The sequence below is a fragment of the Sus scrofa genome, chromosome 18, assembly GCF_000003025.6.
Source record: "Sus scrofa isolate TJ Tabasco breed Duroc chromosome 18, Sscrofa11.1, whole genome shotgun sequence".
Classification (NCBI taxonomy): domain Eukaryota; kingdom Metazoa; phylum Chordata; class Mammalia; order Artiodactyla; family Suidae; genus Sus; species Sus scrofa.
In genome coordinates, this window is record NC_010460.4 from 17,842,571 (window position 1) to 17,858,167 (window position 15,597).

The 15,597-nt window shown below is 40.6% G+C and overlaps 1 long non-coding RNA gene across 11 annotated transcripts in view; it reads left to right on the forward strand.

Moving 5' to 3' along the window:
• The window catches only part of LOC106506781, a 277,552-nt gene that overhangs the window by 172,554 nt on the left and 89,401 nt on the right, over positions 1-15,597 (forward strand). The gene's annotated exons all lie outside the window — the stretch shown is intronic.

A 15,597-nucleotide genomic window follows, 5' to 3' on the forward strand; every position in this document is an offset into this window, starting at 1 on the left:
GGAAGTTGCCAGCTTCATTTCTTTCTCATCAGTGAAGTGGTGGAATTGGTTGGTGGTTCTCCAACTTTAGTATGTATAGAAACTCTGGAGGGTTGTTAAAACCTAGATTGCTGGATACCGCCTCAGGGTTTTTGACCCAATAGGTCTTGAGTGAGCCTCATAATCTGCTTTTCTTTCCAGTTTCCAGGTGATGCTGATGCCGATGTTGCTGGCCAGAGGACTAAATGTTGAGAACCGTTGGATTTGATAATCTCCTCTACAGTTGTATAATTCTATGCCTCTTTTCCCAACTCCTTTTCAAGTTGTAGCACCTCTCCTTTGACTTCTGCAACATTATTTCATTTAAAAATTGCTATATGGCGAACTGAGGTTTAAAATTTTTAAATGGATTAATTTTATCTGAGTTTTTCTTCAGAATTCCATATATTTTGTGAAGGCGTTGTTCAAACTCAGGTTAGAATTCTTACGCAGAAGATAGATGTGGCTCCAGTTAAAATACACTGAAGTAGTTCCAAGGCTATTAAATGACTACAGTGTTTGCTGCTCCCTAAACCGAAATGGTGTATCAAAACGAAGCAAGTGCCTTTTAATACAGCTATAGGGTATGATGCGGCACATTAGATAATTGTGAGCTCAGTAAACAATGGTTTTTATGAGACGTATTTATTTCCTGGTTAAAACTAGTCTCTGGGTCCATAATGGGCTCTGAAAGCCTTAACCTGGTTGTCGTCCTCCGAAGATCACTGCTTAATGGAAGACTCCTAGTTGTAGGAACGAGGTGCCCATTAGGAGATGAAACATAAGCCAGGGCACTACCATTCCCTATTTTGAGGGCTTGGGCGCTCTGCAGTTTCTCAATGAAGGGGCTCTGGGGCTGGAATCTGGTAGGAAGGCAGTGGGGATACCAGGAGACGTCCCAGAGCAGCCTTTGCAGAACAAGCATACTCTTTTGCCCAGAGTGTATGTTGATTTTGCCAGGTTGGGGTGGGGGGAGAGGCTTTAGCCATAGGTGGTGGTGGTGGGGGCATGGGAATGGCAAGGCATTCTAATAGGTGGTGCTCTGGAAGCATTCCAGATTAAATTAGACACCCGAGTGCAGAGTCCAATGGACTCAAGGTTTCAGTGAGTTGAAGTGGGGTTTGACAAGTCTTTTTTTTTTTTAATTTAAGGGCCGTACTCACAGCATATGGAGGTTCCCAGGCTAAGGGTTGAATCAGAGCTGCAGCTGCTGTCCTGCGCCACGGCCACAGCAATGTGGGATCCGAGCCACGTCTGCGACCTACACCACAGCTCACAGCAGCGCCGGATCCTTAACCCACTGAGCGAGGCCAGGGATCTAAACTGTGTCCTCATGGACAGTAGTTGGATTTGCTACCGCTGAGCAACGACAGGAACTCCTGATGGTACATTTTAACATGAGTGAACTTACTGGAGAAGAAAGAAAGTAAGATTTGGGGGGGGGGGACATAATCTTATATGAGAACGAAAAAATAAAAAAGAAATGGAGAAGGAATAGGGAATGGGAGGGTAAAAGTGAAAGGTTTAAAGTATTAAATGTTCTAAAACTTTTTGTGGATGTGTCAAGACTAGTTAATAGCACAAGCTTCTTTTGTTAGAAAATAAATTAATGAGTTTTCCTTTTCATTTTCAGTGAATCCTTCAAATTATCACCAGATGAAATTACTTGACTAATATCAAATGCCTTTCCAAAGTTATACCTAGAATTCATGCAGTGCTTACATTTTTAGATTGCTTTATGATCGTTAACTAGTTTAAATCAAATTCCTGGAAGGCACACGCAGTGCTTATTATTGAGTGTGTTTTATGGATTAGGAAACAAATCATTTATGTAGCACAGGCCACAAAGCTGAGCTGAGGCCACAAAATCTCCCTGCTTTTCACATCTACCAGTTTTAATTTTATTTTGAAACTCTGTTTTCTATCTTCCTTTATAAAATGTCAGAGTTGATTTAGCATCCATATAATTGATTTTAGACTATATTTCATGGATACTGCCTGAGACTTTTATCTGCTCTTGCTTTCTTTGAAAAGAACTCCATGTGATTTGCTCTTCAGATCTGCAGTCATTTCTTGACTCAACTATCTGTGACATAATCTTTGTAACGAAATCTGTGAAACTGTTTTGAGTTCTTCAGACTTGACAGTTTGAGGATGGGGCCGACAGTCTATATGACAAGAGTGCTGGGGAAAGCCCATAAGCCAGTTTTCACTGAGCAGCCGGAGGGAGGGAGGGAGGTGCTGCTGTGTGATTCCCACTTCCCATCTTTCTTAGAGTTTGTCCCCCCACTGCACTCCCACCCCCAGCACCTTTGAAAAGCTTCCTTTGCTTTAGAGAGGTAAGACATTTAGTATTTCTCTTGCATTTAATCATACCATAGCAAGTGGCAGCATCTGTCTTTGTTGTGGTCCCATATCTCTTGAGGTTCCTGTCTTTCTACCTTCTGACATTAGTTTCTCTGACAGCCAGGTGGCGGGCTTCTGGTTGGCCGAAACCCCGTCTGGATGTCCATTATGGTCCTACCTTCACAGCCTTCTTCCTTTTCTTCTCAGTTCTCTTTCTGTGCCATGACTGATCTTATTTAGTTTGGTGGAAAGAGTGTAGGGGTAGAATAGTGTTGATCTCTAATAATGATTAGTGGGTACCTCTTTGGATGCTATGCTAGGAGCTCCACTTTCCTCTGCATTCTAGTTCTCACTTGCTACAGAACCTTGCGAGAGTGTCCAAGTCTATGCCGTGGGCTACTCGTCTATAAAATGAAGGGTTGGTGGAGTAAGGTGTTTCTGGCCCTCAGGTGCTGTGATTGAGTTTATTCACATTGGGGTAGGATTGTAAACCCTCCCAGGAGTACTTTAGCTTTTTGAAAGATGTACATTAATCAAGACTGGCCTCAGTGTAGGGGTGTTACTTCTGAGTTCCAGGATCAGGAGACCCAGGACTCCTTGAATTAGACTCTGCGATGTCTGGCCCTCTTTTTCCTTCAGGAGTTAGGGCCGGGGCTCAAGGGCACCCTTCTCCATTCTTATCTACATCAGAATATCCCTAAACCTAAGCATTCCACTTTGGAAGGGTTATTGACTCTGGTATGGAAGATTCTGCTGCTTCTTTCATTTCTATGAAAGAGGTACTGGGTGATATTTAGACCACTAGGGCAGTTTCTGGGAACTTGCTTAATACTTCTATTAATTCTTGTACAATTAAAAAAAAAATGTTACTCCAGATCTTTTCCTTTGCAAAGTTGTACTTGATCTGTGACCTTAAGTTCTTGTTTCCTATTTCCAGGGGCATTTTTGTTAGTATTGAGTCTTTTCAAAATGTTCGCAACTACACCAAGCTACTTATCTGTTCATTGTCAAGGCCATGGACAGCTGTTTTGCTTTCTGCTTTTTATTGCTGTATCATGCATTCATTGCACATGTTGTCCGTTTTCTAAAAACCTTCGATTATCTTTTTTGCTTGTGTCTCCATGTTTCCAGAGAGGTTAATCATTGCTGTGCTAGGAACATCTACTTCGTAAGCTTTGCCCTCAGAGTTACTACTGTTCCTTCAGCTTTTTCTAATTTTTGGTTTTTCAAACTTGGATAACACCTACTTTTTATAGGCTCTGCTCTAAAAGAATCTGTGATAATTCTTCACTCTTCAGTGATTGTTGCTTGAAAATGCAGGTACTCGAAATTAAGTGAAAAGTTTTGTTTTATTTTTACCTTTTTTGGCCTCCCGCAGCATATGGAGTTCCCAGGCCAGGGATCAGATCTGAACCTGAGTCCCAGTGCTCCAGATATGCTGCTGATCTTATTGTGCCAGAGCAGGAACTCCTGGAAAGTGTTTTTTAAATAAAAGGCCATTTATAGCTTTTCCTTGGATTTTATCTTTATCTTTATTTTTTTAATTTTAATTTTTTTTTTTTTTTTACAGTCATATCTGCAGCATGTGAAAGTTACCAGGCTCGGGGTCAGATCAGAGCTGCAGCTGCTGGCCTACACCACTGCCATAGCAACACCAGATCCTTCGAACCCACATCTTCTTGGACACTGTGTCAGGCTCTTAACCCACTGAGCCATAATGGGAACTCTTGGATTTTATTTTTGAAATCTGTGATCTATTTTAAGGCTTTGACTTGGTGAGTGAAAAGTTACTGTGCTTGTACGCTTCCCCTATTTTGCTGGAAGAAGAGACCAAAATCTTCCGTTGCTCCCACTTTTAAAGGGGTCAAAATTAATATTCCTTCTGCTATTAATTTAATTCTTCTGAAAATGAACAAAGGAGTTTGCTCTTTGCCATCTGTATTGTTTGTCACTACCTAACGAGCAGTTTGGAACAAGGACTTTATAAAAAGCTTAATGAACTATACCCTATTGAATCATTTCATATCAGCTACAGAGTATTTTCAAGATAAACATTTTTCAATATTAGATCATTTGAGATTTTAAAAAACAGCAACATTTCAACAATAGATTTGTTTTAAAGAGGTTTTTTTTTTTTTTTTTTGTCTTTTTGCTATTTCTTGGGCCACTCTTGCGGCATATGGAGGTTCCCAGGCTAGGGGTCAAATCGGAGCTGTAGCCACTGGCCTACGCCAGAGCCACAGCAATGCGGGATCCAAGCCGCGTCTGCAACCTACACCACAGCTCATGGCAACGCCAGATCCTTAACCCACCTAGCAAGGGCAGGGACCGAACCTGCAACCTCATGGTTCCTAGTTGGATTCGTTAACCACTGCGCCACGACGGGAACTCCTGTTTTAAAGAGATTTTTTAAAGCAATTATCTGTATAAGAAATCATGCCTTATAATGGCTGCAGACTTTGCTTGTGTGTGGAGGGATGTGCTGGGCGTGTGATACCCTGGGCTCCTTCTGTGTCCGAGGTCCCAGCCCCTTGACTGAGGGGAGGGTCCCTCGAGGTTGAGGGACGAGCACAGTGGTATACTGAGGGTCTGACTGGAAATGCCCTCTTCCAGACTATGTTTTGTTGTTGTCTTTGGACAGTACCAGTTGTTTGAAAGCACCGAATTACATTTGTATAAATATACACCGTACTTGCTAAAACATCTTTTCACATTATTGTGCTCTTTTGGAAATACGAGATCCAAGCCCTGGAAAGATGACTCATCAGGAACATGTCAGGTCCTGGACATTGCTGGTAAACAGTCTCGTGTATTTTGGATCGTGGCTCTTTTTGTGTTACTGTTCACGCCTTGAAATCCTCCTCATCCTCACGGTGGAGGCTAGGAGCAGGCACAAGTAAACATGTCTTTTCCAGGCAAACTTTCTGTCCAGAATGGAACAAAAGGAAGCAAACAAACAAGAACAGTTAAAGCTGTCTACGGTCTGCCTGAAGGCTTGTGGATGCTGGCACCCCGTGGCCTTGGGATACTGGCAGGCCATTTTTGGCCATTTCTCTCCTTGTTTGTTCTTTCTTTCCATGTTCTTTACTTCATTTCCTGCCTGCCTTGTTTCCCCCACCCCTTCTTGGATTCTTTTCTGTTTCTTCTGCTTTTTTTTTCTTTCCCTTTTGCCTTTCCCATTCTTGGTACGGATAGCCAGGTAACATATGACAATTCCCACGGCCTTTTTTTTAGCCTGACTAAATGGCAACCAAGAGCCAAAGATAGGTTTTATTCCGACAAGATTCCATGCTGGTGACTATTTCTAAAGAGTTGAGTATGTTTATATAGCAGATGCCAAAACTCTTTGGGATATTTAAATAGGCATTCAAATAGGTTTCAGATTGAGGTGTAAATTTTGTTCTTAAAGGCCTTCCTGGAGTTCCCGTTGTGGCGCAGTGGTTAACGGAATCCGACTAGGAACCATGAGGTTGCGGATTCGATCCCTGGCCTCGCTCGCATGGCATTGCCGTGCGCTGTGGTGTAGGTCACAGACGCAGCTCGGATCCCGAGTTGCTGTGGCTCTGGTGTAGGCCAGCGGCTACAGCTCCAATTAGACCCCTAGCCTGGGAACCTCCATATGCCGAGGGAGTGGCCCTAGAAAAGGCAAAAAGACAAAAAATAATTAAATAAATAAAGGCCTTCCTGCCAAAATTTAGGTAATCATAATCATGTAGACAATGAATTTCAGGATTCTTTGTATTTAAAATTTGAAATTTTTGGTAAACAAAGATGTGATTTGGGTTACAAAAATGTTTTATAAATTGCTTAAGCCGTAACAAAGTTTGATATTAAAAAATGTGACTAAGATTTGTGTTAAATACGCAACTATTACTTATGCCACTGTCAAGGATCAGAAGGTATTTTAGCTCTAAGGGGCTTCAGAGCTAATTTAATTCAGTCTTCTTGTTTTATAGATGAGACAGTTTATTCAATTTTACACACCTGCCTGGTGGCATAGCTGACTACAATGAGGTCTTTCACTTCCCTATTCACTCTCAATTTTTTTGGACGGAAAGTTAAATATATGAAATATGAAATTTAGAGGTGAAATGGGCAGAGAAGCCTGGAAAAATATATGCATTCTAAATCTATTTTGACTTTCATTTGCTAGTTATGGGGTGTTGGACTGGGTGTGTAACCTCTCTAGATCTCACTTTTTGGAGGGTTGAACTTTAAGATCTCTTCCAGGTCTATGACTTTTACTCAGGTGAGAGAGATGAAATAGATTTAGACTCTTCCTATTTTACATTTGTAAATTTACAATTTGTGCCATTTCAACTTGAATCTTATTTCAAGAAGCATTATTTTTTCCTATTTTTAGGTAGGTATCATTTGTATTTTTTCCTGTTAGTGAATCAACTTTTCCTAAGTGTATTTTTCTTAGATGCTATTTTTTTGTCTTAGGCAACATGATAGATGCCTCTGGCATCACCTTGATTAACTGAAGTAAACACATACTCGGAGGCCGGTCTTCCCTAGTTTCAAACTGGTGGATGAGTTCTGTGCAGGAATATTCCACAGACAGATGACTTAGAGGTGCTGCCTCCCTCCCCCAAATTGTTGAGAGTCTGTTACAGTATTAGAGAGGAATGTCATGTAAGTGAGAAGAATTGACTATTCTAACTTGTGGAGTTGCTTTATTTGAGATTGTGGAACAGGTTTTTCCATTCTCAGTAGGATAATCTGTTATTGTGTCAGGGAGCAGGCAGGTGTGGCATTATCTGGAAGGATAGGAAAGATGAGATGAGTTTAACATATTGGAGAAAAAGCTGAGGACACTAGAGAAACTTTTCTAAGAAAACTGAGCTTCGAGACCTTTCCCTCAGTACTTAGCAGGGTTTCCCATGCTCTTCTTTATCTGAAGAAACCCATTCTTTCAGCAGACACTTTTTGAACTGGGTGCTGTGGGAATTACAAACGAAGTATTCATCCAGAGCTTCTTCCTCTAGGCATTTGCTGTCTAGCTGGGTCCCCAGTGCTTGGTCCTTGAAAAGGTGCAGCGAATGTCTGAGGACCCCAGAGCGTGGCGAGGGAAGGGAGAAGGGCTCCAGCAGTGGGGGAAGCCCCCATGGAGCCACGACGTTCCAGCAGTTTGAAGGACCAGTAGTTAAGAAGAGCTAAAGAACTCGTTTTAATTTTCTCTTGAGAGAGAGAATGAGGGATGAAATTGGGTTAGGTTAAGACACAGGCCTGGGAGTTGGAAATTCTTATATGTTTTAAGGCCAAAAATAAGGGGACCCTACAGAAGTGCCAGAGCCTTTTTACCCTATCTTTTCATTTTGACATTTTCAAAACTTTGGAAAAATAGTACTATGAATACCTGTATACCCTTCTTCTAGATTAATCGCTTGTTAACATTTGCCACAGTTGCCTTCATGCTCTGTGTATTTATGTGCTTTGAATCAAATGTGGTATGTAAATTTGCATCATTTTGCTTAACCACTTGAACATAAGTTGTAGATACCACGTTTCACCTCCAAATACCTGCTAAAGAGGAATTTCTTCTATATAACCCCAATAAAATGGTCATATCCAACAAGTTTTTCATTGCTATAATAACATGATCTAGTATATAGAAAATATTTACATTTGGGAGTGGAGTGTATATTTATTAATTTTTTAAAAATAGGATGGACTTCTCCAGCAAAATGAATATTTAATGAATTGTTTGGACAAGAGACTAGGGCCACAGAAACTGGTTTATACGTTGTTAAAAAGTCCTATATAGAACCATAAAGATAGAAAAAGGAAGCTCATTATATCCTGATATGTTATACTCTTGGAGATACAATCTTAAGAACAAGGCATAGAAGAGTGTAAAAAAGAATTTATGAACAGTTGTGGATAGCTAGAACGTCTCTGGAAGGTTAAAAAAAACTAATGGTATCATTTCATTCTCTTAGGAGAAGGAGAGAGGTAGTTGGAGGACAGGGTTGGACAATATTTCTCTTTATGTCCTAAAGAAATTTGGAGAACCAAACATGGTGGAGGATAATGTGGGAGAAAGAATATATGTAAATATATATATATACATATGTGTGTGTGTATGTCTGGGTGACTTTGCCGTGCCATAGAAACTGACAGAACACTGTAAATCAACTATAATGGAAAAAATAAAAATCATAAAATTATAAAACAAAAACCGAAAAGTCCCGCACCTGTTTTTTTCCATGTAAACAGAGAGTACTGAAGTACGCATATTCAGAGACAGTGGGAAGAGAATGAAATGGTGCTGTGGAATAACAATGTTGAATTAACATAACAATGTAAAAGTAAGCTGGATATTAAGATGATTAAAAAATAATGTCCAAATAGCAAATGAAAATAAATAAATAAAAATAAATAAAGGGGAAAAAAAGAAATTTGGAGCATCAAACCTGAAGCAAGGTGGAGGAAATTTTTTATGTTTTAAGTTCTGAAGGGAAGTTTGATGTTTTTGTCACTTAATGGAAAAAGATGTTCATTGTATATGAAGGTTTTTTGTTTTGTCTTTTGTTTCATTTTTTCAAGAACTGCTGGGAGTTCCCTTCGTGGCGCAGTGGTTAACGAATCCGACTAGGAACCATGAGGTTGCAGGTTCGGTCCCTGCCCTTGGTCAGTGGGTTAACGATCCGGCGTTGCCGTTGCCGTGAGCTGTAGTGTAGGTCGCAGATGTGGCTCGGATCCCGCGTTGCTGTGGCTCTGGCGTAGGCCGGTGGCTACAGCTCCGATTCAACCCCTGGCCTGGGAACCTCCATATGCCGCAGGAGCGGCCCAAGAAATAGCAACAACAACAACAACAAAAAAGACAAAAGACAAAAAAAAAAAAAAAAAAAAAAAAAAAGAACTGCTGGTGTGGAGAGGAGGGACTTGATGGGGTCCAAAATCCAGAGTCTGAAAATTCCATAGAGGAAAGCATAAAGGGGGATGGAACAGGAGTTTGTTTATTCCTCTTGGATAATTTTTTCCTCCTCTAAGAATGAGAAACAAGAAAATAATTTTGTAGTTTGTTTCAGTAGAAAAATAGAGGAGATGGCTCATGGGACTCAGAATTTACATTGTGGATATATTCATACTCCCTTGAATGGTAGGGAAAAATACTTTAAAAAGCTGCTAAGAGAAAAAGAATATTTAGGAATAATGGCTGGCTATTGTCTTTATTTTTTGTGTGTCTTTTTTTTTTTTTTTTTTTTTTAGGGCTGCACCTGTGCACATGGAAGTTCCCAGGCTAGGGGTCTAATCAGAGCTGTAGATGCCAGCCTACGCCACAGCCACAGCAATGCAGGATCCGAGACAGTCTGTGACCTACACCACAAATCATGGCAACACCGGACCCTTAACCCACTGAGTGAGGCCAGGGATGGAACCTGCAACCTCATGGTTCCTAGCTGGATTCATTTCCACTGCGCCACGATGGGAACTCCTATTTTCTGTATTTTTAAAAGAGAGTCTTGGGTTTTGCTGAGGGTTATGTGGAAGTTGAACGAAAACCTTGTTGAGTAAATACTAGAAATCCATGTTATTACTAAATTACTTCCATTTGATAGTAATTGATTATTTCATGTGATCTGTGCGGATCATGATGAACTTGTGTGATATTTGTGCTTAAAATTACTCTTTGAAAATACATTTTGAAATATGTTGCATGAAAGGTTAAAATCAATTTCAGAGTTAACGCAGCCATTTTTTTTTCTGTTTTTGCATGATTAACACAAAGCTATTGATTGGTGCTTGGTGCTGTTTGTCATGAGGGCCAGTGTTTATTAATCAGTGAGCACTGAATTGCTCCCAGTGTCCATTAGGCATCCTGTTGGTTAATAAAGACAGATGGTCCACCCTTGATAGATGCTTCTGGAAAGTTAACATTTCAACAGTGGTAGTTAAATTCCTGTCAGGGAGGGAAGGGCTGACTGCTTAGGCAGGCCCTCAAGACAGGGAAAGCTGCTGCGCAGTTTGATTGGGTATCTAGGGTGTGATTTCGCAGGTGAAGACATTTGATTTTATCATTTCACTCAGAGTCAGTGGGGACTGTGAGACTGAATGATGATCACTAAGCTAAGAGAGCTTAACGGAGGCTGAATGTCCCAGTGAAGTAACTTGCAGTGGGAGGTGTACGGTGCTCAGTGGTAGACTGATCAGGAGGATAAAATTTGGGAGTTCCTGCTGTGGCTCAGCGGTAAGGAACCCGACTAGTATCCATGAGGACAGGGAGTTCGATCCCTGGCCCTGCTCAGTGGGTTAAGGATCTGGTGTTGCCGTGAGCTGTGGTGTAGGTCGCAGGCGCAGCGTGGATCCCTTGTTGCTCTGGCTATGGTGTAGACCGGCAGTTGCAGCTCTCATTTGACCTCTAGCCTGGAAACGTCCACATGCCACGGATGCGGCTCTAAAAAGACAAAAAAAAGGGGTAAAATTTGGATCATAACTTTACCTGGTGAATATAGAAATAAAACAGGGAAGAAAGAGATATTTTCAATTGATATTTTTTCATCAAGTTGTGAGAATTTGATAGAGGACATTTTTTTTTACTCCAAGGGCTATTCTGCCTTAAAAACCGAGGATTTAAATCAGAGCATCTTTACTCTACAGCATGGTGCTGCATAAATATGAAGAATTCTTCTCTGGTGTCCTTTGTAATTAGTTATCAAAAGCCCCATTACCCTGTGGCAGATATGTTACAATAGAAAGGAGAAATAATGGTAATAATGAGTGCTTACTGTGTGTTGGCCACATCGCTTAAATGTTTTTTTTTTTTTTCCCTATTATTCCATTAATTCCACAACAGCCCTAGGAAATAGATACTATTATCATTCCCACTTCATTGAAAAATTAAAGCTTAGGAAAGCTCAGGGCTTGGAGCCTAAGTTCAGAGTCAGGTAGCCTGGCTCCAGAGAAACTTAAGATCTTAGCCACACTGGATAGAACTTCTTTCACCCATTTCATCTTCTGTCCAGTTGTGTTTTCCTTAGGATGTCGCATGGCCATTTTGAGACACCTTATCCCTCAAATGAACACTTAGGAAATATAGTTATTGTTAAAATAGTTTGGCACTAACTGTTAGCATAGTTTCTTTTTGAAGATTGCTGATCCTAATCTATTTTATGGTAATTTTGAGTAGTAGTTTCATTTAGAGGATGGACCATTACAAATGAGGAAGGTTGCAAAAAAACCCCAAGGATAATGCGAAGAAAAACTGTTCCTACTTAGATTCACTTACTGTTAACATTTCTCCCATTTATTTTATCATTTGTGCATATTTTCTTGCTCTGTATTTATGTTTGCGTATGTGTGTATATGTATATTTTTTTCTGACTCATTTGAAGATGACATATATATCATGGCCTTTACCCCTAAATATTTTATTGTGTTTTTTCTAAGAACAGGAATTTTTACTTACACAGCAGTTACTGTTTCATAGGTTTGTACTCTTAAACTATTTTCATCAATCTGCAATCCGTATCACACTTTTGTCAGTTGACCTAATAAAGTCCTTTATAACATTTTTCCTCCAGTCTGGGGCTATGCATCACATTTACTTGTCATATCTGTTTAATATCCTTTCGTCTTGAATATTTCTACAGTTGGTCTTTTATCAGATTGACTTTTTTTTGAAGACTATAGTACCTTTAACAAAAAAAGAGAATGTTCCTCATTTTGTGTTGGTCTGAAGTCTCCTTGTCGTTAGATGCAGGTTATGCATTCCAAGCCAGATCTTTCTTCTCCCCTCCTTATTTATTAAGTTTATTCTCCTTCAAAATCAGGAAGTTACCACTGATGCAATAAGGTTATCTAAGTACCAATGTGAGATTCCATCTGTTACTCTGCAGATGTCTTTATGGTAAGAAAATCCTGGGCCATAGGTTACATCTGGTCTCCTTTCATCTGCAACAGTTTCTCAGTCTTTCTTTGTGTTTACTGGTGTTGACAGTTTGGAGGAGCACCAGCCAATTATTACCAGCATGTCCTTCAATTTTGGCTGGTTGGAATTTTCCTCGTGTTTAGATTCAAATTGAGCCTTTTTGGTGGAAATGCTGTGCAGGGACTTTGTATTCCTCTCAGTGCATCAAATATAGAGACACCATATCTGTGTCCCACCTCTGGGCATGTTGAATATGATCCTTTAGTTAAAGCCCAGTCTACCAGGTTTGACCAGTGTTGTTCTTTTCCCCACTTCAGACATTACCTCTCTTGCGGAGTGATGTGTTTAGGTAATAACCTGTTCCTCCTCAGACTTTTACTTGTACAATAGAATCCATGGCTGATTCCTACCTGACTCTCATTAGTCTTAGGATGGTCACCCAATGGTGATTTAAAATTTCATCATTCCCTCTTCATTTATTCATTGCCTTTCTTCCACAGAGAGTGTTCCCTTATCTCTCATTTATTTATTTTTTTTTAATATGAGTTCAGACTCACAGGTCCTTACTTTATTCTTATCTTATTATTCTTACTTATTTTTGAAGCTCAAATTGTCCTAGATTTGGCCTGTGGGAGCTTCTTCAAGCTGGCTCCTGTGTAGTTTTGGCATATCCCTGTCATTCTTTGACACTGTTTCACTTTCTGGCACAGAGATGGTCCTCCTTGTGCATTTTCCCTGCCTCAGCCCTGAAAGCGGCCGTTTCTCCAAGGAGCTCTGTATGATGGCACCTCGTTTTCCATATGCTGACCAAGAGTGACTTTTCAAACTGTTTAATTTTTGTCCATCTGATAGGTGAGAAATAGCGTCTCAGTGTACTTTTAATTTGTATTTCCTTTATAAGTGAACTTGAATATCTTCCATATATTTAAGGGTATATGTGTGTGTCTGTATATACATGTTGTATATATATATTTGTGTGTATATTCCTGTCCTTTGCCCACCATTCTGTCAAATTACTAGTTTTTGTTTTCTAGTTTTAAGTATTCCTTTTTGATACTAGCCCTTTAACTGTGATATTTTGCAGATATTTTTTCTCATTTAATCTATTGTCTTTGGTTAATGATTTTTTGTTTTTTTGGCCATGCAGAAAAATTTTGCTAAAAATTTTTATGTGGAATTCCCATTGTGGCTCAGCAGGTTAAGAACCCAGCTAGTATCCATGAGGATATGGGTTTGATTCCTGGTCTTGCTCAGTGGGTTAAGGATCCAGCATTGCCAGATCCTTAACTGTGGTGTGGGTTGCAGATGCGGCTCAGATCTGGCATTGCTGTGGTTGTGGTGTAGGCTGGCAGCTGCAGCTCTGATTCAACCCCTAGCCTTGGAACTTCCATATGCCTTGGGTAAAGCCCTAAAAAGATGCACACTTTTTTTTTTTATATAAACATACTATCAGCCTTTTATGTTATTCTTCCTGATTTCGAGTCATAGTTAGCACACCCTTATGTGAAGTTTAGAAAAGAATTCACCATTTTCCCCCTCTGGTATTTGTACAGCTTTATTGTTTTCCATTTAGATTCCTGATTCATTTGGAGTCTCTTCTTATGTATGGTATGAAATATGGATCTCATTTAATTTTTTTCCAAATGGCTTATCAGTTCTTTGAGCCATTCATTAAAAACTCTGTTTTTGCACCAGAGATTTTTAGACGCCCTCTTTATCATATACAGTACTAAAGTTCTATCAGTACTTAGGTCTTTTTTTGAACTTTCTGTACTGCGCCACTGACTTGTCTATCTATTTGTGGGCCAGTAGCATACTTTTCAGGAAGGGGCTTTATCGTATAATTTAACGTCTGGAGGACTAGTCCTCCCCTCTACCACTTGGTGTTTTCCTGGCTGTTCTCACATGTTTTTTTGGTTTTGTTTTGTTCTGTTTGCTTTTTAGGGCCACACCAATGGCATACGGAGGTTCCCAGGCCAGGGATCGAACCGGAGCTACAGCTGCTGGCCTATGCCCAGCCCCAGCAACACAGAATCCGAGCCGAGTCTGCGACCTACACCACAGCTCATGGCAACGCTGGATCCCCAACCCACTGAGCGAGGCCAGGGATCGAACCCACAACCTCCCAGTTACTAGTTGGCTTCATTTCCACTGCACCACAGTGGTGCAGTGGGAACTCCTTTTTTTTTTTTTTTTTTGTCTTTTTGCCATTTCTAGGGCTGCACCCGTGGCATATGGAGGTTCCCAGGCTAGGGGGCTAATCGGAGCTGTAGCTGCCGGCCTATACCACAGCCACAGCAACATGGGATCCGAGCCGCGTCTGCGACCTATACCACAGCTCACGGCAATGCCGGATCCTTAACCCATTGAGCAAGGCCAGGTATCAAACCCACATCCTCGTGAATACCAGTTGGATTCTTAACCCACTGAGTCACAACGAGAACTCCAAAACTTTTTTTTTGAAGGGTCGTAAAAGTTTATTCTAAACAGAAAGTATATCTATATGTCCATTCATATGGTGAATATAAAGATAGCAAAGTCATGATTTCTCCCTTAACTAACTTAAATATAGTTTTGGAAATTAGATATATGTTTATGTTTATACGCATTAGAAAATGGAATTGTTTCTTTGGTGGGTAGACTTTGAGCCTAAGAGATAAGTGTTGAATTTCGATTAGTAGGGGGAATCAAAGATGGAGATTGCGTGTGAGAATAGCATAGGCTAAAGAAGCAGCATTTTACCGTGTCATGTGAGGTCAGTAAAATAACTGGCTGAAGCAGTTGTGTTTGTATTTAAAGATAAAATAAGGGCAGTTAGTGGAAGACCTTGAGTGCATAAGAGTTTTGGATTTGATCCACTCGGCAGCAGAAGGCCTTCTGAATTAGTAATCTATTGCCATGTAACCAGTTACCCCCAAATTTAGAGGCTTAGAACACCAGTAAGCATTTACAATCTCTTAACAATTTCTGCAGGTAAGGAATTTGGGGGCAGGGAGCTCTCTTGAGACATTCTATTTCTGAGAAGCAGGGCAGTAAGTGCAGCCCACATTCAAAGGGAGGGACCTTAGGTTCCACCTTTTAGGAGAGGAGAAAGAACCTGGGAACATTTTCAAACCACCGCACTGGGAGTTCTCGTTGTGGCTCAGTGCTAACAAACCCAGCTAGGATCCATGAGAATGTGGGTTTGATCCCTGGCCTCACTCAGTGGGTTAAGGATCTGAACTGCCGTGAGCTGTGCATAGGTTGCAGACTCGGCTCAGATCCCGTTTTGCTATGGCGTAGGCCGGTGTCTATGGCTCCGATTTGACCTCTAGCCTGGGCATCTCCGTATGCCGCAGGTGTGGCCCTAAAAAGCA